The 26,446-nt window shown below is 43.8% G+C and overlaps 1 long non-coding RNA gene across 1 annotated transcript; it reads right to left on the bottom strand.

The window, feature by feature from the left end:
• Nucleotides 1–949: 949 nt before the first annotated feature.
• Nucleotides 950–26,069, bottom strand: LOC147040962 (uncharacterized). Its single transcript, XR_015063013.1, has 4 exons — nucleotides 25,990–26,069; nucleotides 23,864–24,003; nucleotides 22,564–22,627; nucleotides 950–1,026 (listed from the first exon to the last, which is right to left on the bottom strand). It is a non-coding gene; the product is annotated as an uncharacterized LOC147040962 (long non-coding RNA).
• Between the last annotated feature and the right edge of the window lie 377 nt (nucleotides 26,070–26,446).

Raw genomic sequence — 26,446 nt, 5'->3', positions numbered from 1 at the left:
CGTCTTTGTAAAACACGCCGGAGCCTAAGTGAAATCGATCTGGAAAAGGAGCGCCGGCTTTGCATACACACGGCGAGTCTCGTATTGTTTCGGAGGCCGAAGCTTCTTTAGTAAAAGTCGACTAAATGATAAATGATTGATTACGGTCATTAGCGAGAACACGGTGCTCTCCTTCTTGGAAGTTCTTAGCAGAGGCAATTATGTGGCACATTCATTTGCCCGTAGTGGGCATTGGAGAGCACCACGAGACGGCCATCCGGCCCGAGTGCTAATCTCTGTCTTCTCTCACCGCGCTAATAACATTCATTTGTTCTCGTCTCCCTCGCGCCGTTTGCTTCATTTGCATGAAACGTGCTTCCATTAAAGCAACGGCAGAGTTGTGAAGTTTTTTTTGCTCCATAAACACGTCGGTGGCTCCCGGTGACAGCTCAAAGACGAGCAGCATCGAAGTTTAAAAAAAAAAAGCTCGATAAATGAATGAAATCCCTCGTTCATTAGCATTCCTTTGTCGCCGAGCCCGTCTGCAGATCTGAGCAGCGTGGCCAAGTGGCGGCATGAGTGGAGCCACAAGAGGGTTGTTCTCTGTACCTCTCTCCACTTTTTGGGCGGCTGTTGATTTAATGAGGACATGACTTTGAGCACGCACTTGAGCTTGAAACACTTTTTTTTTTAGAGGGGGGGGGCATCAGAGGCGTGCTCTGATGAAAAATGGCGGATTGGGAGTACTTCAGCATCTGGGGGCTTAGAGGGCGAAAACAAAATGTGGGGGGTGGGGGAGTTGATGAGACTTTTAAATGATAAAAAAATCAATTTCAATGTCTAGTTTTAGAAAGCTACATTTTAGTTCTTCACTTTTAAAAGTCCTTTTTTTTTTTTAACAATTCTTAGTGAGCTCCTTTTGTCCTCTTTATTTTGCCAGTGAATAAAAGCGCTATATAAATAAAAGTGCCTTACCTTGACTTCTCTATGCCACGGGAGACACGCGCAGAGTGCCTGCTCTCCCCCCTGTCGAATCATTCCATCACCCTTGAGAAGAAAAAAAAAAGTGTCACGTTGGGTTGTGCACGAGCAACATCGATAAGTGACAATAGGTACAGGAGATGGAATCTGCGTCAGCGCCGTCTCGCAAGGATGGGCAGAGAAGATGGAAGATTTTTTTTTTTTTGCAGGCGAGAGACACCACAGGACAAAATTTCCACTCATTCTGTGATTATTTAGAAGCCGAGGTATGCCAGATAAAACACTTTCTGGGTTCCCGCTGCAAGTGGTCCACAAGCCATAGGTTGCGAACCCCCCGAGGTGTACAGCATCCACACATCCGGGCCCAGTGGGTCAAGCATGACAAGCAGCGGATCAGTTCGAGGGGCTCGGCGCCTCCAGCGAGTCACGCTGAGAATGTGATACGAGTTTAACCCCCTCCTCGCTTTGCTGTCATTGTGATTTGTGTCTCCCTGGTCATCAACCTCAGGTGAGACAGTTGATTTTTTATTTTTTTATTTCAAATCATAACAATCATGGCTCCAGACGGAATAATTACATAATCAGTGTGGCAACGCTGCACTTCTTTTCTAGTCTCCTTGTCTGTGAGGTGCACCGCTCCACCATTTTAAAAACAACCTTTAATGTCCAGCGTCTTGGGAACGTACTTGTACACACACATTGCTCCGCCCATCACCTCAATAGGACTCACACACACATTTAATGAATTGTGTTCAAGCCTGCTTTTCCCAGAGGCTCAGTGTGTGCCTGCATAAAGACATTAATCATTCTGAGGGAGTGTGTGGAAGCAAATGATGGCATCTTTGGTGTGTGTGTGTGCTAGCTTGTCTTCTTTAGCTGGCAATTCCTTCACGTGTCTGCCCTCAGGCCTCCCTCACAAACAAAGCAGCTCAAATTGCTTTGATTGGCCCGGAAGTGGGTTGCTCTCTCCCACAACTGCGCACACGCACCTTTTTTTTAATCTGTGCTAGTCTAGCAAAATACCAAAAACTTGCGCTGAGCACTAAAACAGCTCCCATTGAGATTCACCTTTTAATTATCTGATTGATCAATCATGGAAGTTGCTTGAATCCTTTTTCGTGATGTCACACAAAGAGATTTATTTCCCAAAAGAGACTTTTCAAGTTGCGCAACGTCAACTGATCTGACATTTGGCGGAAAACGTTTGGATGAAAATGAAGCATCAAACCCGGCATCTTTCCCTGCACGCCCTACTTATCATTAAAGGTCCTTTCATGAGAAAGTCATTTTTGTTTACTTTATCTTCTCATGAGGACGCTGCCACCGCCACCACGGTGGGAGCGGACGGCTGGTAACTCAATTCCGTTTGAAGTCAATTAAAGAATGTCTATTCATCATTTTTATTTTCTCTAATGAAATATTTAATTCCACCAAGACTGAGATGAGATTAATTAAAGCGGGGTACTTGTAAAAGAAATGCTCCTTTCTTCATACCCTTTTAATTTTGCGCGTGATTAAGTCTTTTTTTTTTAGAGACACAAAGTCTTTCACTTGGCAAACTTCTTCATTTCTTTGTTATTGATGCAGCTTCTTTGTATAAATGATTGCACCACCCAAAGGGTTGTAAATGCTCCCCAAAAAATCAATTAGAGGTCATTGAGGACATCCCATCATTAAACGTTTTTGGGTCTCAGCGGCCGCAATGGCTCATTATACTAACGAGCATAAAAATATATCACACTTCCCCATTACATTGAACTAGAAAGTGAAGTTGAAGACAGAGGCCTTTAAAATATTCATATCGAATAATTCCAGTGAAATAGCTTAAAAGGTACGCTTGGGAGAAGAAAGGCAGTTGTGATTACATTTGTGTGCTGCGAACAGCCATGCTTTTAATATACTCATTACGATAGTAATAAAAAGCTTGGTCATTAATGTCCGGTAAGCTGGATCGTATGGTACATATGGATAATTTACAAGTGAAAACCTCTCAATGGGAGGATGGGGGGGGAAAAAAAAAAAAGGACATCAATATTCTATTTAGTGGACTTTGGCAATGTAACAAGATATTATTTACACTTTTGGCCATGAAAACAAAGAACTGGACAATAAAAAAAGAATATTGTAGTAGTAGTTTTTACAAACAGAAGTGACTCGCATAGCAATGAATAATGGAGCAGTCGTAGTCTACTTTTATCAAAAAATCCAATTAAATACTTATTTTTCATTTCATTTTTTTAATTTTATATTTTAATTGAATTGGAATTTATTCATTATTTATAATCATTTATATTTACGACGGTAGGAAATCGTGCCCCTCATTTGTTTATGACTTACCCCATCGGCTAATTGCATCGCTAACGAGACTCGGGAGAAGCTGCCGCTGCTTTGGACGTGCGTCGGGTTAATTAACAACAGCCTTGATTAAGATGAGATTAAAAACCTCACCGTGTTGCATACCGCAGAACATGAATGTGACTTATCCATACTAGCACATGAAATCAAGATAGTGTATTGTATTCTTGGCATAATAGCAGCAGGAGCCATTTTCCCTGGGCTCTAATGTCATCAAGATTTGTCTAGGTCTTCCTTAAAATGTCCCCGTCCTCACCTCGCCTGTTCATGCGGACATCATCACGCTGCCAGGTGAACGCAGGCGCCAACGTTGGCGTGCGCTCCCTGGCCAGCTGTCGCGGCGTAACTCATTTATCGGAATCCATTTGTACCGAGCGTTCGTATGAATAAAAGGAGCCACTTGCTTTCATATCTATATGCCGCCTTTTTTAGCCTGGAGGGTTGTGAGATTGGAACCTGCAGACATGTTTGGCCTCATGGGGACGCGAAGATAGAAAGGGTGGAAATTCATCACGCGTTCCACATGGAGCAAAACGACATGACTCTGGATGTGGAACACTTGCCTGGAGAAAGTCTTTCCGAGGAAAAGCTACAATGGCCGACAAGAGGCCCGATGGCGGTAACTGCAAGCGACAGAGAAGAAACCTTCATCCAACTCGGTCACAGTGATTTGTTACAATATCATGGCGGCGCCCCCGAAATTGTATATTTTTGTGAGTCACCATATTGGGAAGAGATGAGAGGCAGCCGTGTTAATTTAAATTATATTTAGTCGCGTGGAATGACATTTTAAGCGGCTTAAAAGACAAATACGAGTTGGAACTTTTTCCAGGTTTTTAATGACAAGCTTTATTGACTGGGAAAAAAAAAATCCATCTATGTATTTTTGCAGCTCAGGCTTTTGTAGCAGAACTTATAGCTGCCCCGTTTGAATGGTTTGGTCCGGGATGCATAATGTAAATCTGAGCGAGGTGATGCGTGGAAATAAGAGCATGTTCCCGTTTGAAAAAGAGTGGCTTTAAGTGGCATGTCTGCTCATGCTTCCTTCCATTAGTACCCCCTGAGAGGCTTGGTGACAGCACTGTGCTCAAAAGAGGCTCGGGCAAGACGTGTGGTGGGAAGATGGAGCGGAGGGGGGGGGGTTTAAGTAGAGTTGCCCGACCTCAAGGCAAAGTAAGAAACTCTTGATGAAAGAAGCCAGTGGAGAGAGCGAAGGACAAAAGAGTGAAGTTTGAGATGTTGGGTTGTGTCGATAAGGACACTGGAGAACAAAAAGGTGGCAGCGAGCGGGAGATAAAAAAAAAAAGGGGATGAAGAGGGAGGTGAGATTGGGAGATAGTGATGAGTAAGGGAGGGGGGGCTGGAAGTTTCATGAGGGTGTCACTATGGTAGCAAGGATTTTTCTACCACCATCTGTGGAGGACAAATTCCTCAGGGGGAAAGGCAGGGTGAGGGAGGGGCTGGTGTGATGCAGAGCTTTTCTGGGTGTGCGATTTGCAGTGTGGCCAAGAGATGTTTCTGTTTCAACAGCCAATCCGTTAGGGAATAACGGATAAACGGTTAGCTAAGCAGTAAGAAAAAGAAAAAACACACACACATATGCAAGGTTATTCTTTTTAAAAGTCGTTTCTTTTGGGCCGCATTCCAGGGCCGGGTATAGTTGCTAAACGGGTTGGGGATGTGGGGGGGGCTTTGGTTGTTAATTGGCACGCTGCAACCATAGATTACCGAACATGACAGTGTCTTTTTCAGAAAAATCCATCTACGGCGACCTCTCTGGCACTATTACAGCAAGGTCAGAGAACACAGAGGCAAACCGATCGATAGCATATCGAGTGCGTGTGCTAGTGGAAGCAGAACCATGGACAAGAAAAGGACCGAGAAGCAAAGGAGAGGAAAAACGAAGCTGGCAAATGGACACAAAACCGAGTCCTGACATTCGACTTGAGTTTAAAGCTAGCGGTTAGCATGCCTGCCTCACGAATAAAAGATTCTGGCTTTGAAATTCATTCCAAAAAAAATCATTTTAAGTTGCTCTTTATTAGACAATATCCAATAAATCAGCTGAAAATACCAAAAGGCTCATCACAACAAAATGATTTTCAACTCTTGTGGAAATCACAAAATGAAAATCGCCATGGCAACAGATGAGCAAACAATACAATCAATGCTTCTACACTGGGATAATATGGCTGATATTAAAGAAATGAAAAGGGGACGTGCAGAATTCCACACACCCCCCACTCAGCTGATGTTATTTTCCGACGGGACCACTCTTCTAGAAGATGCACGCACACGGCCCATCCCTCCAAAGTGCACTCCAAACCGTTCCCGCCAGAGCTGGCTATTTCTTTCCCCTCCCTCGCCATGCATTGAAATGCTGACTTGCCTGTTGCCCAAAACCACCTGTTCTACTTCTACTAAGCCATCAAAGGAACGGAAACAGCGGAGAGAAAATGAAAAATGGAAGACGGTGTGAAATTATTAAGCAGTGGTTGGAGTAGGAAAACCTTCTTTAAAAAAAAAATCTTTCAGCCAGCTTAGAAAGATAAATATGAGCTCGCCGAGCAGCAGGACATGTTTACTCTCATTAACTGCACCAATATTGCCACACAGATTTTGGGTGGGGGGATTTAAAAAAAAAAAAAAAAAAGAAAAGAAAAGAAAAATCCATCTATTTTCTATAGCGCTCAACTCGTTATGATTCCACCTCGGTGCCATTTGCATACGGCTCACCTCCAGCCGTGTCTTTGTCACATCCATGACATCCCTCCGTCCCGACACACACACAACCTACGGCGGCAACGGACCAATGTTGAATATGTAAATTGACATCTGCTCCAGTACCCAATCTCCAGCCCTCACCATGTGTCAGATATGCAAATGCAACCAACATGGTTCCTTCCCTCCACATCCTCCCTCCTCTGCTTCTCTTCATCTGCGGCGAGAGTGCCAAGTGCCGGCAGACGAGGCAGAAGAGATGAGGGCCGGCGAAGGAGAGAGAGAAAAAGAGTCGAGGCTTCAAACAAAAGCTGATAATGATGTTGTTATGGATGGATGTTACACACGCAAACACACACGTGAGCGAGCTTGAGGGGGGGGGCGCTTATTAGAGGGAACACTGGCGGGGGGGGGTATCAAGAGAGGAAAGAGGCAGGGTGGCGTGGAGCGTGTGGGAGAAAGGACAAAGCTTCAACTCCTCTGGCACCATCACCTCACCTTCACTTCACTCTGTCCTGCGTAATGAGCCCCGGACTCCTTGCACTCACTTATTGCACTGCGGCGTGAAGGCTCCTGCACAAAAAAAATTCCATCCGTGCATTTTCTCCAGTCCTCATTAAGGTACCGGGTGGCCCAGTTCACACCCGAGCTCGGAAAAATAAATCAAATGCATCCCACCCTTGGATAGTTGACAGCCACCAATGCAATACAATGAGAGGGGGGGTCAGCGATACTTTGATCTGTGTTATTTTGAAGCGACGTTGGCCATCCAAATTCCTGATGTGTTGCTTTTGATCCATAAAGGATGAAATGGGATGCCACCTTTTCCCAGATATTGCCGCTCGCCAGTGCCGGGCTCCCTTTGGTTGACATCTGAGTGAATACATGAATGTGAAAACAAACTAGCGTGTTGACGGCTCGTCGCCAAGTGGCCAGAGTGTCGACGTCCAAAGCTGAGCTCAAAGCGAAATTGTCATTTCAAAATAACAATTACAAGAGCCATCACCATCAAGAATGAATGTATACAAGGTGTACCTAATGTACTGACCGCTGAGGTTGAAAGCCACATTTGTCGAAGAAATACGTTTTGGTTAACACCTTTTACCGATTCCCTTTGAAGTCACGTGGCGGCTTGGAGGTCTGCACGAAAACGATAACGACTGCACGCTTTGAAGCAACTGAAAAAATGGTGAGACACGTTACCGGTTAAACGGAGAGAAAACTCCAGAGCATCAGCACTTCTTGCGGAGAGGAATCGGAACATTGATTTTAAATGCCCTTATGCCGGAAGCCATATTGGAGCGGGAAAAGGCAAGTGTGCAGAGGTACCTAATCAAGTGTCCGGTGGGTGTATCACCGATTTACACACACGATGAAATATTCCGATGTCCAGTTTCAACACCGTATCCGAAACCTGCTTGTCAAATTCCGCATCCACTTCCTGCATTGTAATTTATGGATTTCCAATTTTCCCAACGACTCTTTGTTATTATTCATCTTCATCCGAGATGATACGATGCAAGATTTGTTTGTATTATTATCGCAGCCGAGTAATAATGAGTGGCCGTGTCGCAGTGGTTCGGCTTTAAAGGATTACTACAGCTTTGAAATGCAAATATTCTGGAACTTTTGTGTAAAAAAAAAAAAAAAAAAAAGGAGTTTTACTGTTCTATTCTTATAATCTAGCAGCTGTTCTGCTGGCAATATGACAGGAGACTGAAAAATAAAGGCGTGTGCAAAAGACAGCTGGAATGAGAGCGCCAGCAAGACGGTTTCATTGCTAATGAATTTAATCAATAAAACTACACAGAGACTTTTAGGTACTGCTGTTTTGGTAAGCAACTGGAAATAAAAAAAAAAGGTGAGGTAGGATACTTTGATCAATGTGACTTGGAAAGTCTTCTCGGAAATGTCATTTCTCAAGGCTGGCCTGAAATAGAAAAGTGTCTGTCGTGTGCTTATCATTAATTCAGGTTAATTTAGCTTCGGGCTGCTGAAACATTCCCATCCACGCACATGAATTATTGGCTTGGAATATGCGAGATTGTATCACAAGAGGGATGGGGGGCTGGCGCGAAATGGACTTGAAACTTTAAGCACAGCTCAATATTTGAACAGGCCATTCCAGGAAGCCATATTGACCTCCATCACTTGTGTTTCACTTAAGCGCTGGCGGAATATCGAGCCCACTGAAACAACACCAGTCGGTCGTACGCGCTCAAGTGCTGCTGTATGAAAAATGAAAGGCTCAAGAGGAGCCCAAATGAAATGTTTATGTCGCAGCTTTCCTCTGAGGCAAACCTGGAGCTCGCTCTCAATCTTTTGACATTTTCTCTGTGACTGCAAAATAGTTTCAAATGTTTTGTTTTTGTAATCATTTGAGGATTGATAATTCAATAAATAAATAAAAAATATTTCGGTGTGTATATATCACGTTTACACACCCCTGTTTAAATGCCATTTGTGTTATTTAAAAAAAAATTAGACCAAAAAAATGGCCACTCTTTTGTGGCCGGAAGACAATGTGGTTGCAAAAGTTGACACACCCTTGCTTTTTTAAGAGACTGTTCTAGTTGAAGGAAAATCCATATTTCTTTTGCTTTTTCTGCACAGTTTAATAGAAAAGCTGCAAGTCAAGTTGAAGCAACAAGCTCGAAAATACTAGAGCGACATCAAAATGACAGCGGCGAGCGAACAGTGCAGCAAATTTAGAAAGTGACAAGGCCTGGTGACAAGCTGAGAATGGAAATGAGAGGCGTTGAAAGGTGGGAGGTGGATGAAGACACAAAAGCAAGTTCAAAAAAGAAAATAAGAGGAAACACTTTCATTTTCACGGACAACGAGCCAAGACGTGGCGTAATGATGTGACACAATCATCGGGCTGTTTGCACAACTGGAAGGAGGGGGCGAGGGGGGGGTCTTAAATGTGTGTATCTAAGTTGGATGTGTGACCTTGTATGCATGTGCGTGTGCGTCTATGTGTAAGAAAGCTGTCAACTACCCCCGGCAAGAGAGTTCCAGCAGTGTGTCAAGCTAATGGGCAGAAACTAGGGCATGGTGAATTATTCAACAGCTTTTTATGGGGAGGAAGATGCTTCCAATATCTTCCCTCAGGAAAAATGTAATGACCCTGCTCTCATAATACTTTCACACACACACACGAAGCTGCGTGTGCGTTCGACACCATCGGTTTAGTTCCCAAATTCCTCAACTAATAGTCTTGTTTCCTAAAGCAAACACAGCAGCGGCTAACCTCTGCGACACCATTTTTTTTTTTCCCCCCGTCCAAAACATTTGAATTATTCGACGAGACCTAAGGGAATGTTTGAGCTTCGAGTGTTGAAAATGGATGAAAGGATTTGGGGAAATAAACTAACTTGACATCGGTTGTGTGCACTTTGAATGAGGACGATCATAAAAAGCTTTATTTCCCCAAAGTTCACCTTTAGAGACATTCCGAGCTGCCCGAATCAAATCTTAGACAACACCTGACATTTACAGCAAGGTTCATTCTCTCGTTCTATCTCGCTGTCGCTCTCCTAAACTCTCCTTCGGCCCTTTCCCAGCATGACTCGGTGTCCAATCTGAATCGTTGACATTTAATTAGTCGCTGAGTGGAGGACACTTCTCCAAATCAGCCCTCTAGTGCCGCTGACCTTTTCCGAAAGGGTCACTCATCTGTCGTTAGACCACATACACAAACGCCGCCTCAGCACTGACAAAGACACCCTGTTGTGAAACTATATAAAATATCTAGTCGGATGTTTGGTTCCCCCGGCAAAAACGGGCTTGATGATTCCGAAGAGTGTTTGTGGTCCTTTCAGTGGATTGCATCATTCTAATCAGGCATCACGAGAGGATGCGAATCACACGAAACACGACGGTTAAGTCTACGGTCAGCCGGCGATTCCGCTCGACATATCGGCCGCCAGACGATTTTTTTTTTTAATCCGCCCTGGAAGAAACCGTCCCTGTCAACACAGGCGAGGCGTGACCCAAATACAAAAAAGAAAAGTAAGATGGGCTAACAACCTGGCAGAGGCAGCTCTCAACTCATGCCAGTGATGGGGATGTTGCCCAAAATTAGTTTTGGACTTACTCAAAGATTGAGTAGCATGTTCCAAAAAAAGAAAGATGAAGAGGCACAGCGGTGGTGGAAGCACGTAGGGGAATAAAAGAAAAGCTGGAGTTGGTCCTGCCCTGAGATTGGCTAGCGACCAATTGTGATGCAAAATTAGCTGGGACAGACTCCAGCACACAAGCGGCAGGAAATATACGCGGGCGGTGATCTAGTCGAGCGTGAGGATGTTGGTTTCCAACATCGTTTGAAAAGCTGGCCACAATGCCTCATAAACTTAACCTTAATGGGAATGGAATGGGATTTATTGTGATTGCGCAAGCACCACAACACAGCGATAAAATTTACTTAACAGTTAGAAGTGGATAAAAGAATCAAAAATGAAGATCATTCAAAGTGGTCCAAAATGGATGGATGGATTTGTTTTTTAAAAAAAAAAGCCATCCCGCCTTTGCATATCTCCAATCCAGGCTTGGCAAATCCCCATGACTATTAATAACGGCATAATGGGTTGTGACAAGCTTTGAACCCAAATTCCCACATTCACCCCTTCCCGAAGCTTCTGAAGTAGCACACGATGGATCGGTGGTACGCTTTAATCATCCGGCGTGGGTTCGAGCCCGTTTGACAACAAATCTGTCCTTGCCTTGCCCTACACAAGATGCCAAACAGCAGCTCGAGACCTTTTGATCAATACACAAATAAAGGCAGAATAATGCCGATACGACTTTTTTGTTTTTCACGCCTGGACATCCTGCATATAATTACGATTAAAGAGAATTCTGCAAGATTGCGACAAAACTGGAACTAGCTCGTAACCTGGACTAGATAGCGAAAACTCGTTTTTTTTTTCTCTTTTCTCACCCAGTTTGCATCCAATTACTAAAATTACTATGGCGTTGAGACAGGACAGGGGAGATTCATTAAGCCCATCCACAAGTATATCATTAACTGACCCTAGATGGACCACATGAGACCCCCCCCCCACACGTTAACACTCCAAAATGGAATCTCTGGGAACGCTGCTATTCCCCAGTCTGTCGAGATGAGAAGGCGATACGCTGGATGTTTTGTGCATGTGTGTTTTTTTTCTCTTTCTCTCTCTCCCTCTTTTCTTCTTTTTTTTTTTTTTTACTGTTCCAAAGCTTTCTCTGATCTGATCTGATGTGAAATCACAAATTGGCCCCTAGCCGATGCCCCCTGTGTACATAACAGAACTCATTAAAGATAGGAGGGTTATTAAAAAGTGATGGAGCGAGGGAGGACTGTGACAAGAAAAACGGGTTCTGTTTAATAAAAGCCACGGAGGAAGGAGGAGAGCAAGGAGCTCCGGATTAGAAAAAAAAAAAAACTTTCTGAAGCGTGGCTTAGATTCTAAAAAAGCATTTGACATGCTTAGATATCGTCTCAGGGCTGAGCAGAAATGAGACGGACTCTTTGATGCTAAGCTAGGCTACAAATAAATGATGCATGACTCCCCACTTAAGATAACAACATTTGTTAAATCACCCCCATCAAGCTGACCCCCCCCCCCCCCCCGATCATGGAAATACGGTCCGCTCGGCCGCATGCACTCAAAGATCTCGGCTATTCTGCTTCATGGATGTTCATCTATATTTTAGTTGTTGTGACTGGGAAAGCAAAGACAAACACACTCGAGCGTCTCGAGGAGGTCGGCCGGATGGATGGCATGTCGCGAAAAACTTGGAGCGACAAAGCTCGGGAAGAAAAAACTGCGAGGGAGGAGGATGAGGTGGGGGTGGGGGTGGGGGGGGATGTTCCAGCTTGTTTGCTCTCCAGAGGCTACGATGGATCCAGATGGATCAAGCCTGGAGGGGGAGCAGAACGAGCATCAATATTTACTTGCTTTCTCTCTCTTGTCCCAATGAGGCAAGACGAGGAAAAACAGCATCATGTAGAACCACTTAAGGCTTCACATTTATCAACATCGAAAAAGAAACTTCTTAATTTTTCAAAGATGCAGCAGCGGAACCTTGCTTTTCATTTTTCGCGATCTGGACTCAACTCACCACCAAATTCCGAGTTACTTTTAGTTTTCTTCGGGGCTAATTTACGTCTACATATTCGACACATCTTCGGGGGGTGGGGGGTCTGAGTAATAAAACGTGAGGTGGGATTGAGCTAGCAGACGGTGACCTTGGGAGTCAATAAATATGAGGTGAGCAACGTGGTTGAAAGGTTAATGACCGGGTTGGCTCATTACCTTGGAGACATTTTGACACAAGGAAAAGCAGCGGCATATAAAATAAGACGGAAGGAGACGACAGCAGATAGATTAAATCATCATGACGCTCCATCTTTTGGAAGATCTCCAAAGAATTTTTGGATTGGACATGGAAGGGGTGAAGGTTAAACTACGTGGTTGACAGAGTGGAGAGAAATGGGGATAAACACCACCGGGTTGGGTTTCCACCATCCGCCCACCCCGTCCATCTTTGTCTCCTATGCATGGCTTCTTCCGCCCGTTTGGCGTGTACATATATGTTTTGACGTCTTTATCGTGGAGGCGGAGGAACGACGCGGTGGCAGCGATGCCGTGTGAAGCAGAATCCGGGCAGAATGGAAGCACTCGTCCGGATAATGGAGAGAGAGAGAGAGCTTTGTGAGCTTGGAGGAGTCTTGATGCGCCGCAAAACACACACACACACACACACACACACCAACAGCTGTAATTTGTCATTTGGCCGGGAACTGGGCCGTCAGCTCGGGGTAACTTTTTTTTTTTGATGCTTTCGGCGCCATGATAATCTTTCCCTTTGAAGGCCGGCCAATCCAATCCCACGGCTGACATGGCCAAGACGGACTCCACTATTCTGACCTTTATTCTTGCACCAGCTAATCTTTCACTATAAAAGGGAGGCGTGATATTGGCAGTGCGTTCAACAAGCTTCACGAATCCAGGCTTTGTTACCCCCACCACTCCGCCCACCCCCCTTTTTTTTTTTTTCTAGTTGCTCCCGTTTTTAATAAACGCAGCACAAAGGACTCTTAGTCACTTGACATTTAACAAAACCTCATGTTTCCGCCTTTGGCTTAATGTTCCTAGTGTGTCAAAACGACTCTTGTGTCAGGTCCTCCTTTCCCCCCCCTGGGAGCTTATGAACGTGGTCATGTAAGGCTTTTCTACACTTTCAAATGATTTTTTCAAATGCTGAAGAAGGTCCAAAATGGTAAACATGGACCAGGACTGGAGCACCGTTGGGTCAACCTGCTTCCTCCGAGTTTAGAGTGGCTTAAGGATGAATAATTGAGATCCTTCTATTTGTTTTCCGACTCTTGATGCTCATTTTTTGTTTGGGCCCCTCTGCGTCATTGTTGTCCTTGCAAGCCCAGTCCGAGTGTGAGCTCGCATCAACGAGGCAACCTCCAATCTCCCGCTATTTCCCGACATGGTCGCAATCAACACTTGAAGCGCGCCCCGCTGAGAAACAACCCACACTGACTTGGAGTGATGGCGATATAGGGCGAATGAAAGGGAGAAGAGGAGAGACATAAATAGCGGGCGGGTGGAGATGGAAGGAAAGAAAGCCAGGCAGCTCCTTTGGTGAGAATCCTAAATTTACCCTGATGCTGAAGCTCCCCGCCGCGTTCAAGTCATACTCTGACAGAAGATGAGCTGCATCCGTGCATAAAAGACACGCAAACGTGTACGGTTACATCTCCGAGTAGAAGTGACAAATTCACAGATGTCTCCAGCTGGAAATGATAAAAGGTAAATAATACCTCGGCAAAATCGATAGCCCGTGTTAAATTACACTCCTGGGTACATTTATCTTCTTTCCAATAACACTTTTTGTATTTTAAAATATTCCTGCGTTTTATCATGCTGAGCCCATCCCTCAGAAGAACACAATCGATACAAGCCGGTTTAAAGAGAAAGTTTTTAGTCTTTTATCAAATACGGAATGAGCAATATTTTTGCTTATCAGGGTTTTATTTTTATTCATTTATTTTTATGTATTTCTTTTTATTTATTTATATTTTTACTTTTATTTTGTAGTTGTAACTTCCCCAAAAAATAAAACTGTAATGGTAAAATCAATCTATTATGATGAAGTCATATAACCAATTCTAAATATTTTAGGGGGACCCCAAGTGAACTAACAAGCGGAGTCCTTTTTCTTCTAGTTCTCTTTTGCTGCAACCGAGTGAAAATAAGAAAGCACGGCGCACAACATTTGGACTTTTCACACAGCGCTGGAGCCCACCAAAGAAACAATGTTGATGCAATCACATCTAATTGTCCGCTAATGGCTCCCTTTCCGCTTTCCTTCTCTAATTGGCTGGAGTGCCATCTGCGCACACTCGCCGATGCAAAACTACTCCCCTTCTTTTTTTCTGCAAAACTATCCAGAACTTGCCTGGATTCAATTTATAGCTGCGTGAATCATTCCGGGCGATGTTAGCGGTTGAAAGTCTGCCGTTGTCTAATAAATCACCTTTCAGCGGTTGTCACCTTGTTGGAAATCTTTTTTTTTTTTTTTTTTTTGCTCAACCAAAGGTGAGACGGATACAGAAACAACTGTACTCTAAGCACAGCTGTTACCATGGAAACCTCCTTTACCTGAGCTCACCTTAACTGATGGATTTTGTCGCATGGATGTCGAATAAACCCGGGATAACTTCCAATGCAATGTGTTCGTCACCACAGTGTGGGTGGCTGTCATTAAAAAAATTCCCAGCTCCATTATTTTGTCTTTATTTTTCCCTAGGAAGCTTTTTACGGAACTAAAACGTGCTCACGTTCCATCCTGAAAAAAAAAAGATGGCATATCGCTTTTCATGTGTCATTTGAGGAAAAAAGGCAAAGTCAGGCAGCTCTCCCATTAGGATGTGAATCACGCTCGGTGGCACAGAGATGGACGGATCCAGGTTTATGTCTCCTTTAACACCGCAGAGGTGACACATCAATTCACACTTGTCTGCTTGGATGCTAACTTGCTGCGATGGCACTCTCTTCGGGTGCTCACGTTGTTTTTCTCCCAATGGCAAATGGTTACCGACGTGCGTTTGGCAGACTGATTTAGGACAAACGAGACACTATTTTGCATTTTCAATTTTCACATAAAAACCTCGTCTTGCGGTCGTGCAGAGATCCCGCATTTATTCACCCGTGCGTTCTTTTCTGACAATAGAAGAAAGAAAAAAAAAACACACAATCGGATATTTCGATGATGTCGGTTCCCGGTGTGATGTGTAAAATGCTTTCAAGGCGGAAGTGAGTATTAAACTTCACACCTTTGTGTCTGTTATTTCCAGCTCTTATACTCCCTGTAAAGGTAGAAAATTGCCGTGTCTCCGGATTGTTTATATTGAACAACCAACAGTTGGAATTGTTTCTCCAGAAAGGTAACACGGGGTATTAAGAATGTGTCTAATAATTGAAAACTACATTTGTCATTTCAATGTTGGCGAAAAAGCCAAATGTGGAGAGTCTCTGTCACCAATGGCTGCCATTTTTTTTTGGAACATCTGCCTTTTCAGCGGCCATGAGAGAAATACATGTGTGGGGTGGGCAGCAGATTACCACGGCGCAGCGGTGTGCACCTCATCCCCGAGTGCGACAGGAGCAGATGTTAAAGCTCGTGTTGGCCGTGGGGCTTAAAACGCGAGTCCCATCAAAGGAAACGGTCGCTCCCCGTGGGCAGCGGCTCGGCGTGCCATTTTTTTTTATTTTTTTTGCTCTTCATCCAACGTTCGTTCGCTTTGTTCATCCTAAATCCCCTATGCTGATGCCAGAAAAAAAATAAAACAGGCAGCTCAATTCCACTTGCACTCCGATCGATATATATTGTCCTCCATATTTGGCCTGATTATGATTCCTCGTTTGACCGCGACCCATATTCCAAGCAAAATGGCAATTATGTCACTTGAATCACGTGGAGTAAATGCAGCCTGAAAGCTGCAGGCCTCTATTTTGTGTTTTACAATGTGCACCGCCTTCCGGCCGATTGAGCTGTCACAGCATTTTGGTCACTGCATGGATTCCTCCCGACGGAGGGCTTGGTGGGTAAATTGAGCATCAAGGAGAGTGTTGGACCAAAAAAAAAAAAAAAGGAGAGATGCTCACATCGCACTTCTCCATTCTTCGACTCATCGGACTAGCTGCCGTGACCCCCTCGTATTAGAAAAGTGCTTTGGCGCCACTTTTTTGTCTTTACTTTTCGGACTTTGCGGGTTGCGAGACTCCGCGTTTTTAATTCTGCGTGCAAAACTTTGGCAGCTGTTACGCCGGGGTTGCATCACCACGACGCGAGTCACAACAATTTCACGGCTGTGCGAAATGCGGTCAAAAAAGTCACGAGACTCCGACGGTGTCTGAAATACGAAAATAATTCACACTTAAAATGTAAATTATTCACATTTAAGGAGACAACAAAAGTAGCAAGTTGCTCTTCATTTTGCACATTCCAGTCGCCGAAGTCTCCTCTTTGGCTCGCGGCTTCGTCGTTATGGCGATGAGGATGGAGAGAAAGGTGAGCGTGTGACAGACGGAAGGTGGGAAGAGGAAGAAGTGAGAAAAACAGAAAGAGAGAGACAGAGATCAGGCATCTGTGCAGAGGTGATGTTTCTCTGTGTCCCCCCTCCCTCGTTAAACACATCACCCTGCCTGTCGTCGCTTCAGCTTGTTTTTTGTGCCGACAAGAAAAGTGCATTAGCGCCACTATTTACTATATCTCTCGTACCATCGAGACCCGTCGCTAGCAACCCGGCCCCTCCGTACAAATAAACACCAGTGAGGCCCATTTTTATGAAGACAGACGAAACTAAATAGTATTATAAAAACTGCCGCAGCGATTTTTTTTATTTTTATTTTTATTTTTTTAGCTGTGCTCCACACATTGCTGCTGCTATCTCTTCAAACACAACATTCCTGGAAGCTCAACGCATCTAAACGTAGTATTTGACCTGCCTGTCTAGTTTGTCGATCCGGAATAGGGGGGAAAAAAAAAATAAAAAATTACGTTGAAGCTCCGACGGGAGCCGGAAAAATTTCACTCGGGTAAAAATCACATTCACGGAAAGCTTTAAGGAGCTCCTTTTGAAAAGCTCCTGCCGACTTGTGAGAACACTTGAACACACATAAGACTGGCACAAAAGTGCGGCCTGTCACAAGTCCAATTGTCGAGCGATGTACTGGAGAAAAGCGCCGCGGACAGATGCAGCCTGCTCGGTGTGGGAGGAAGGTGCTGAGAGGTGAGATGGAAGGAAACTGTGAACAGAAGGGGGAGGGAGGGGGGGGGCATGAAGTGCTTGTCTGGTTGAACGTACGCTTTGAGGACACCACATTAGGTACGCAGACACCATCATAGAAGAAGCAAGTTGTCTGCGTTCACTCCCACAACGGCGCAAACTCCCCTTTCTCACCGCGCCTGTCTATAAAAAGACCATTCGAGACGGTCATGATTGAGAAAGTGAATGAGTCACTTCTTGGAGGTTACTTGGTTGAATCACGGTAGACAAAACCTTGCTAGACAATGAAGAGAATCTCCTTTCCTGGTTTGCTTTTGCATCTGCGATAAAAACTTTTGAAAGAACCGAGTCATCTTTGATAAACTCTACTTTCCGCACACATCAAATATAACGACTCATTTGCACTTGCCTGTGTAATGAGCAGAATTTCTTTTCCTTTCCATCTCCGTCGTGTCATCGCACACGTTTAACGAGGTTACATATTTACAGGTTATTGGAAAAATAACGATTTGAGAAGAGTGCGTGCTGGACGAAACAGGTGGAGGCAAATAAGATGTCCCGCTGTCATTTCGAGCATCTGGCAGGGATTAGCCGGCAGATTGTGGCTGCATAAAATCTCAGGCGCTATCCTTCCCATTGACAGACACTCATTTAAGATGCGACTCACTAACACAAAATGCACCTAGGCGCCAAGTTGTCGCAGTAAATGATACGCAGTGGCGGATCTAGAAGGGGGGGCCTCGGGGGGCTACTGCCACCAATGTGGAAATAAGCATATTTTAGCTAGCAACAACAATGTTTGGGGCTGAGGAAACAATCTGGTGTGATCTTGGAACACATCTGGGGATCACCAATAGGTGGTGAGCAGGCCTGAGGGAGCCCACGGGCCGCTGATTGAGCACCCCTGGTCCACAGACTAGTTCACACGTCCGTATCCCACATCTGACACAAGACAACACAGTAGTCTTGTTTACATTACAAATAATCCCTTCTCCCTGGAAGGCCCATCTATTGGACTCTGTACAAAGAAATGTTTTATGTTATTAAAAAAAAAAATGGAACCTCAAAGCACAAATATGGCCCTCGGTGAGATTGTCTCCTTTGCTAAATATTGCAGGAACGGTGCAGCGGCAGTGAATCACCAGCGTTTGCTGCCCGTGGGTGGCAAGTGTAGCGCAGACTTTGTTTGTTATTTCAAAAGCCCAGCGCAAAGCCCGCATGTATTGTGCCCGAAAGCAATTACTGCTGCGGCTGAGCGCCATGCCACGTGTCCTCAACCATGGGAGGCGCCGAATGTGCTGTCTGCAAAGAAACGTAGGCAGTGAATAAATGCATGAAAAATAAAAAAAAATGGAGGGAAATATTGATTTGCAATATTTTGCTGTAAATTGTCTAGCTTTGCTGGCTTTGAAATTGAGGAGGTATTTTCGACCTCGCCGAGCATAGAACGCACAAATGGAATGAATAATGAAAAAAGAAATGGTTTGTGTTTTGGTCACGCACATTGCAAGATTATTAAAAACAAAAACAAAAGATAACCGGTTGCCACATAACCATGCGAAGCGTGACCGATTAAATTGCATACTGTGGTGTGACAAAGTTTTTTATTTATCGGCATAGCCATTATTTAAAGTTTCATGTTTGGGGAGGTTGTCACATTGCATCATTTGAATTACTGCCACCTATAGGCCTGGAGTGGATCACAGTTTCTTAATGTTCAAATTTGCTTAGCCAGTATAATAAAAAAGATAATATACGGTCTAAAGAAGACCAAAATGAACAAATCAATCATGAAATCAATCAAATGATGATCCTCAATAAAGTCAATCCCTACTAGGAAGCCACTCATCAAAGCTTTCTCCTCCTCAAGGATGTTTCAAGCACAATCCAAAGACACTATCAGGCTGACTTCATCCATCAAGATTATGAATTTTCAAAGGCACTATCATCACCCAAAAAATCTGCTGCGCCTTCACTCTGCAGTCCATCCCCACTAAGTCCATTCTTTGCTGACGCGTGGGACCTTGATGTCAACTTTGGAGGATTTGCCATGGCACATTTACGCTGCAAATCTAGGATGTTAGTGCCCCCCCCCTCCCGTTAATGTTTCCGACACCTCGCGGTGACTCACAAAGCCGTCGAGCAAGGCCAAAACACGCCATCACAATGATACAAAACATTCCAGAGGTTTTATTGCATTTTGTTGCCTACCACCACCAATTAGTTGCAAAACATCCACCGACTCAAAGAAAACGGCATGTGGTAAAAGAGCTTTCATGTAAATGCCAAGGAACAAACTATCTCTAACCTTCAGTACCGGGTCGTGTTAGCCCGAGGTGACAAGGGTTCAAATTCAGCGTGTGCAAAAAATCAATGATCACTTGTGTTCACGCTGCAAAGATCAATGGTATTAAGAGTGATCAAAAAAGGGTGTCAAATCACAGCCCGAGGCAGGCCGTGTCCCACTCGCTACATTTAGCAGGCCCGGTTTCAAACACATCCCGATAGCAACACGGCAACCGTCTCCGGGGCACGGGCAGATAAATGCATCCACGGCCTGAGCAGCGGCGGCTAAGTAAGCGAGCGGCAACCGAGGCGGCGCTTCATTTAGGAACGATATTAGGATTTACGAGGCAATGAAGCGCAGAGCTGCTTTATTACGCCGCCACCGAGGAGGAAAAGCACCAATGTCACTCGGAATGTTTCGACTCGTGTTTCCTTCACGACGTTTACAAAATCAGAAAATATTTCAGAAGTCTACTTTGAAAAAAAAAAAATCCCACGTGACTTTCCATCTATATTGGATGTCTATAAGCCGCCATTAACATGCAGCACTGTGACTGAGGCCAATCAGGCATGGAGAGAAAAAACTGCTTATCTCCAAAAGTCATGTGAAGGAATACAGAACACGAATCATATGTGGGGGGTATGTGATGACGCTGACGCCGCGGGAGCTAAAGTGCGAAAAGTTCTTTTGCTGCTTCACTGAATCCAGACTGGGATCAGAACTGCATTACAAAATGTGGCTGTACCTAATGAAGTGACCAGACAGTTGTGCAAAAAAAAAAAAAAAACTATTGAGAAGGGGGAATCCTCGGTCGTGAAGAAGGTTAGGTGAAGCGTGTCCAAACGATGGATGAACACAGGTGGGAGGGGGAGCAGGTTGCCGAATGCTCTGTTCACTATTACAACCATTCATCAGCTGACCAGTGACAGCAGGGAAAAGTGAATCAGAGCAACAAACTGCATGTGCCATTCATAAAATACGATTCCGTACCGGTAAAATCCCAGTGGAGCTATTAAATTCTCCAGACAGTTTTTTTTTTTTTTTCAAACAACAATTAATTGTATTTGACCCCAAGACTGAATATTCCTCCGCTTCTATGTAACAAGGAAAATAACTCAAAGCTGGAGTCGATTTACTTGCATCATCCGAACGATTTGACGCATCGCTCGGTGTGATGACACCTAATTACACGACGGCGTCAAAACGCCGAGCCTCTCCGAGGTCAGCTTGTTGCAGTTTGTCGTGGCGAGGACGCCTTCATTTCACGCGCGATACAAAAGGTAATTATTAGCTAGCGAGACTCTCATTAGAAATGTTGCGTATCAGAGCGGTGCAGCGAGAGCAGGAACCAAATCTAATTACCGCCCTCTTCTCACCCCGCGACATCAATACTCCATTATTGCGGCTTGTCTCCGGGGCGTAGGTCAGCTCGGACTCGGGCGCGGAGATTTATACGTAACCCGACAACCACGAGATATGATGCTATTAAATGATATGTTGTGGAAAAATTCAATATGTGCAAAAGCTGAGGATGCAATGAAGTACACATTCATAGACAAAAATGAATACATTCATTCTAATGAAAATTTTTTGGGGGAACTGATTAATCAGTGGAAAATTAAAATTCAACTTCTGCTCTAAAGGAAGTATTTTTGGAACAAGTGAGCCAAGGATGCAAATTTCCTAAGTCGCAGTTGAAGAACTATTGCAAGAATCTTACAAGCATATTTCAAACAATCAGGTGTCCAATTTAGTGCTGAACTAAATTAGGCTTGTTGAAGGTCTCCGCTCGACTGAGTTCCATCCCAGCGATTTTTTGCAGTCATTAAAAAAAAGAAAGCCAGAGATCCTAACTCCGAGAAGCCTCTCGTTGCCAAGCGCAAAGAGAAACTTTCATCTTGGCCAAGTACTTTTTTTGTCGCCTGATGGAGAAGTTGCAAATGAGAACGTCGAGGGTTGAAAACTGTGGGCGGCATCGAGAGTCAGCCCGACGTCGTTCCGCTCGACGGGTGGGCGTTTTCCCTGTACTCGGTGAAGCAGGTAAAAAGAAAAAAAAAAAGAAGGAATGAGGGGAAAGGTGAGAGTTATAATTCAGCGGCCAAGACGGCGGGCGAAAGAAGGAAGGGCTCGGCGTGGGATGGATTTATTGCATCCACTTCCATCAGTGTGTGTAATGATGCTGAAAGGCTGCGTCCCGCCGCTGTTGGTCACGATGGGAGTGAAATTAAACAACCCGTCAGCCATTGTTCCAAACCAATAGCTACGTTTACACTCCCCGTAAAAGGCGGGAATTTTCCATATGGTGGTTCTTTATAAAAGGCAGAGGGCTGGGTCAAGTCAACACAACCATGTTTTGCATCCTCTTGTAATATTAATAATCCGAACATCTCATGGTAAATTAACTTTGCATTGTTTGTTTACCAAACCAACCAAAAAAAAAACAATTTCAGTGCAATATACACTTTCCATTCTTTTCTCTACCCACACACACACACAAAAAAAAAAAAAGTAATATATGCCGGCTTCGCTGTCGCTGAACTCGATTATTTACCGTTGTTTTCAGAACCTTATTCACTGATAAGACCTCAGGGCTCGGAAAATGGGCCCCGTGTGAATTATGCAAGCCGCCGGCCGTTGAGATCAATAGAGGCGCTGTAAGTCCAGCCTGCTCTACATATTGAATCGCTTGCTTGTGTTGTCGGCGCCTTCATTCTTTGTGTATATTAGATATGTGCATCTTAAACACCTCTCAGACTGCGCCGCAGTTTGACGACACGCTTTGCAGTACAATACAACAATCTGTTCATCCCACTTGCAGGTTGTTCTCATTTGCAAATACATGTTCCCCATTGGAAATAATGTCACGTGAATTAATTGGTTCCACTATCTATTGACATACTTCCAAATGATAAGTTATAAATATTAAGATGCCTTGTATTTGTCTTACCTGATGTTGTTAGCCAATCAGCTCCTTTGTGTGCAGTCATTTAGCTCCTCCTCCTTTGGTGCCACTGCAAGAAAAAGGTCCATTACTAAAGGTAGAGAGGCTCCAGTATAATAAAAAGATGTCACGGCATGGCTTCAAGCATCAAGTGTCTGGTGTCATCTCTTATGATGCTTATAAGCACTGGAGGGATTATTTCACGGTGGCAGGGGATTACTAATTCTCAAAGAGTGAAAGCACCGGGGCCTGTTATGGTTCAAACTTTGGTCTCTCTTCTTTTAGAAAGCCTTTTAAAAAAGTATTCATGTGTGCTACGCTTTTTATTTAATTTCGCCCGAGGACGTGTCACCGGCGTCGAGGTCGAGCTCGGTGACGCAGAAGACCTCCAAATTCACGAGATGATCTTTTAGTGACGAAATAAAACGGCTTCTGGTTTTGTTCAATAAAAAGCAGCTTTTTATTTTCGACGTATGCTCGGATGTTGAAACTGAACACGTGTCGTCGGGTCTCGAGGCGGAAGAAAACGTTTTGTGATTTATAAAAAAATACATTTTAAAGAATGTCACAGTCGGTGATTGGAGATTTCCTGAATTCATAATGTCTCGCGTGTGCCTTAACCACCAGGGGGCAGTCTAATACACACAAGTAATGCATATACATGTTAAACTCAGGAAGATTTTTTTCGCAGACGATAAATAATATATACATATGTGGATATTCTTTTATTGTCTACCTACACACATACATTTCTGTAGATATAGTTGCAATGTGACCTGAGTTAGAAACTCCAGCCTGAGAGCTATTTTTATCTCAAATCTGCTTTTGTTTCTCAAATACATGCAGGCTAGTAGCAAGCAAATCTTGCCACTAATTGCTTTTCCTTGGCAGAAGTCTGCACTGTCTGAGTGCTTTTGTTTCCTATTAGGTCTGTGCAAGTCCAGGTGGGAGAGAAGAAAGGATGACAGGAGGAAGTAAATTGGGGGATGGGGGGGTTGCAATGTTTGGCATGAGTTGTGAAGATGAACCTACACACACACACACACACATGAGCAAGCAAAGAAGAAGAGGAGCTTCTTGTTTTAAATGAGACCATAGTGAGTTCCATTCTAATTTCCTACTCCCATTTTTTCCCGGGCTTATGCCGACAGAAGCCTAATGATGTCCCCGGTGACGCCTCGTGGCTACGGCGTCACGTCAACGCCCAGCAGCTGGCCAACGCTTCGGCCAGCTGAGCCCGCCTGACTTGAAGGGCACGCGGGGGGCAGATTGTGGCGACAACGCGGTCTTTCTTCATCTTGGCTACCTTTTTTGTGCTGCCGCCCATCTCTAGACAGGAAGCATTAGGCTGCTTCATTATCTGCTCTGCTGCAGATTCGTAGGAGGAAGCATCAGTGCTTTCACCAAGGCCGCCACGCCCCGTCCGTGTCGCTCGTAAGCTGACACCTGCGAGATAAAGACGGCGGATTAGAGCTAGAACGGCAACAATGAAGTTACATACAAACGTTCGTGTCTGAATAGTAATACACATCATTATTGGGTGATTTGTATCATGTAATGTATCAAAATTCAAACCCCTTTTATAGAGATTTAAAAGGTAGGGAGTAATTCATCTTTAATCTTTTCCGAAAGGGCGCTTTTGCTTTCGGGAATCTGGCCAACACACTTGATGCGCTCGGGAAACCGCAGCAGTGTGCAAAAAGATATTATCAAACTATCTGAACTGATCTGAAACCAAGAAAGTTTTCCAGTGTTTCGAAAAATGTTCAAATATGAATATTAGGTAGCAATGTTTTGCAACCTTCCCAAACACATCTTCATGGAAAAATTCCACAAAGTCAGGTCAGGTGAGTATAGCGAGGTGACTCCACAATGTTCTCAGCGAGGAACTGTCAGATGCTCACGGCAAACGTTGGAGTTGTTGAACATACAACGCTCTTCTTCTTCTTCTTCACTGAACAAATGATATCAAATGTTTGACACAGTCAATCTAAAACCAGCAGAATCATTTGTAGATCTAATTGGATTATCAATGTGACAAGTACCTGGAACTAATGTGACATGAGTGCATTCTAATGAGTGCTACGTGCATGTGTGTTTGCATATAAATAAAAAGTTCAACTAGTGTCCCAGTTACTGAGAATAACTCAAAGGAGTACAAGTGCTCTCACAGGGGCCGCTTTCCTTCTAAAAATTGCCAAGTCGTCAAGGTTGCTCGCTCCAGAGGGTCCCGTGGTGGTGTTGTGATGTGCCTTTAAATGCTAATGAATTCATTATCGGTGTTGGCATGCAAACGACGTCAAATGAACACCATTAGATGATTACGTGCTCGCTTGGTTATATGGATGCATTTGTTCAGGGGAAGGAAACAACAAAAGAATTTGTCATGTGCTAGCAGAAAACTTTTAAGTGCACAGGCTTTTGAGTAAGATGCAAAACACTTAAATAAGACAACATGTGACAATTTGTGCGTTTGCGGGGAAATTGGAACACAATTTGTCAGGAAATGTAGTACATGACATTTACGGAGTAATTTTCCCAACGACTTTCTACATGTGTACATTTAAAGCTGTTATTATTTTTATGGGCAAATGAAGTTCAGAAATCTCCATGGTAACTTGATGATGATTTGAGAGCTTCTTAGAAACGATCCCGATTTGAATTTCGTAAAATTAGTACTGCTCACATACTTAAGATTACAATGTGAACCTAAAAGAGATTTCAAATCTACAGCTTGAAGCTCAGTCAGTCGGGATTGAGGCTAATGTCAGGTGAGGAACCCAAGAGGAGCTAACAAGGAAAGTAGACAAGAGAAGAAAAGCAGAAATGAGGAGAAACTGCCCAGGGAAAGTCAAAATGTTGTTCTTTTCAAAAGCCACTAAATGCAGCTTGGCGTGGGCGTCGAGCCGCAGTCTGCCGTGGTCAAGCACACGCAGAAAGAAAATGTGAAGATGCCAAATGTTTCAAAGTGAACTTGAAATCTTGACTTTAAACGCTGGCATGGAATCACATTTGGTAACCTTAGTAACAATTCAAAATGAAGGAAATTCTGGTTATCAAATGTTTCTATTCTAACATAACCGGAACAAAACAATGGTTCAAAATTATGAGTGCACCTATCCACAGGTGCGTGACGTCACGACGACATAATAGAAGAAAATAACCAAACCATAAAAGCAAACCATTTTCTACCATTATTTTGAATTTGTCCTGCTTTATTTTGCTATTCTTTCTGAGAGTCAAGGTAACTTATTATCACTTGAAAGAAAATGTGCAATCATAACCAGACCTGCAAGAAACCAAAATTTTGACCAAGTTTTATCATTCCAAACTGCTCTCTAAATAGTAAAAGTCACCAATGCATATATAAAAAAACAATGCAACGTATAAAATCATCCATTGTGCTCTACAGGAATTTGATATTTCACTTACCTGATTTCGTCGCGACTCAAGCTATATAAACAAGTGAGGGGAAAGTGATGAGGTCATTGATGCCAGGCGGTGTCATCCAGGTGCACGCAATGCATTGTGGGACTTGTAGTCTATATGCCAAAACAATCATTCTTCATTGTACTGTTAATTACCAACATCATTTTAGTTTTTTATTCCCATCACTGATATTTACAGGCCAACAAAAAGAAATTCTGACTTTCACAGGCATTTGTTAAAGTAGCAAAAACAATAATGCTGACTCAACTTTTGAGTAGTAGGGGTATTTCTGAAATAATTTGGAATGCACTTTGCATAAAACAAATCACATCTGCGCGTACGTGAGACAGAAAATGCCACACCTGTCTTGTTTCCCAAATAACATTTATCAAACAGTGAGCGTGTGTACGCCGTGTTCTTCGCCAACTGAAAGCTGATAAGAAATAGACCTTTCATAAAT

The sequence above is a fragment of the Syngnathus leptorhynchus genome, chromosome 20 (assembly GCF_054491065.1).
Source record: "Syngnathus leptorhynchus isolate UIUO chromosome 20, UIUO_Slep, whole genome shotgun sequence".
Lineage (NCBI taxonomy): Eukaryota > Metazoa > Chordata > Actinopteri > Syngnathiformes > Syngnathidae > Syngnathus > Syngnathus leptorhynchus.
This window is presented reverse-complemented; position numbering and strand designations above follow the sequence as displayed.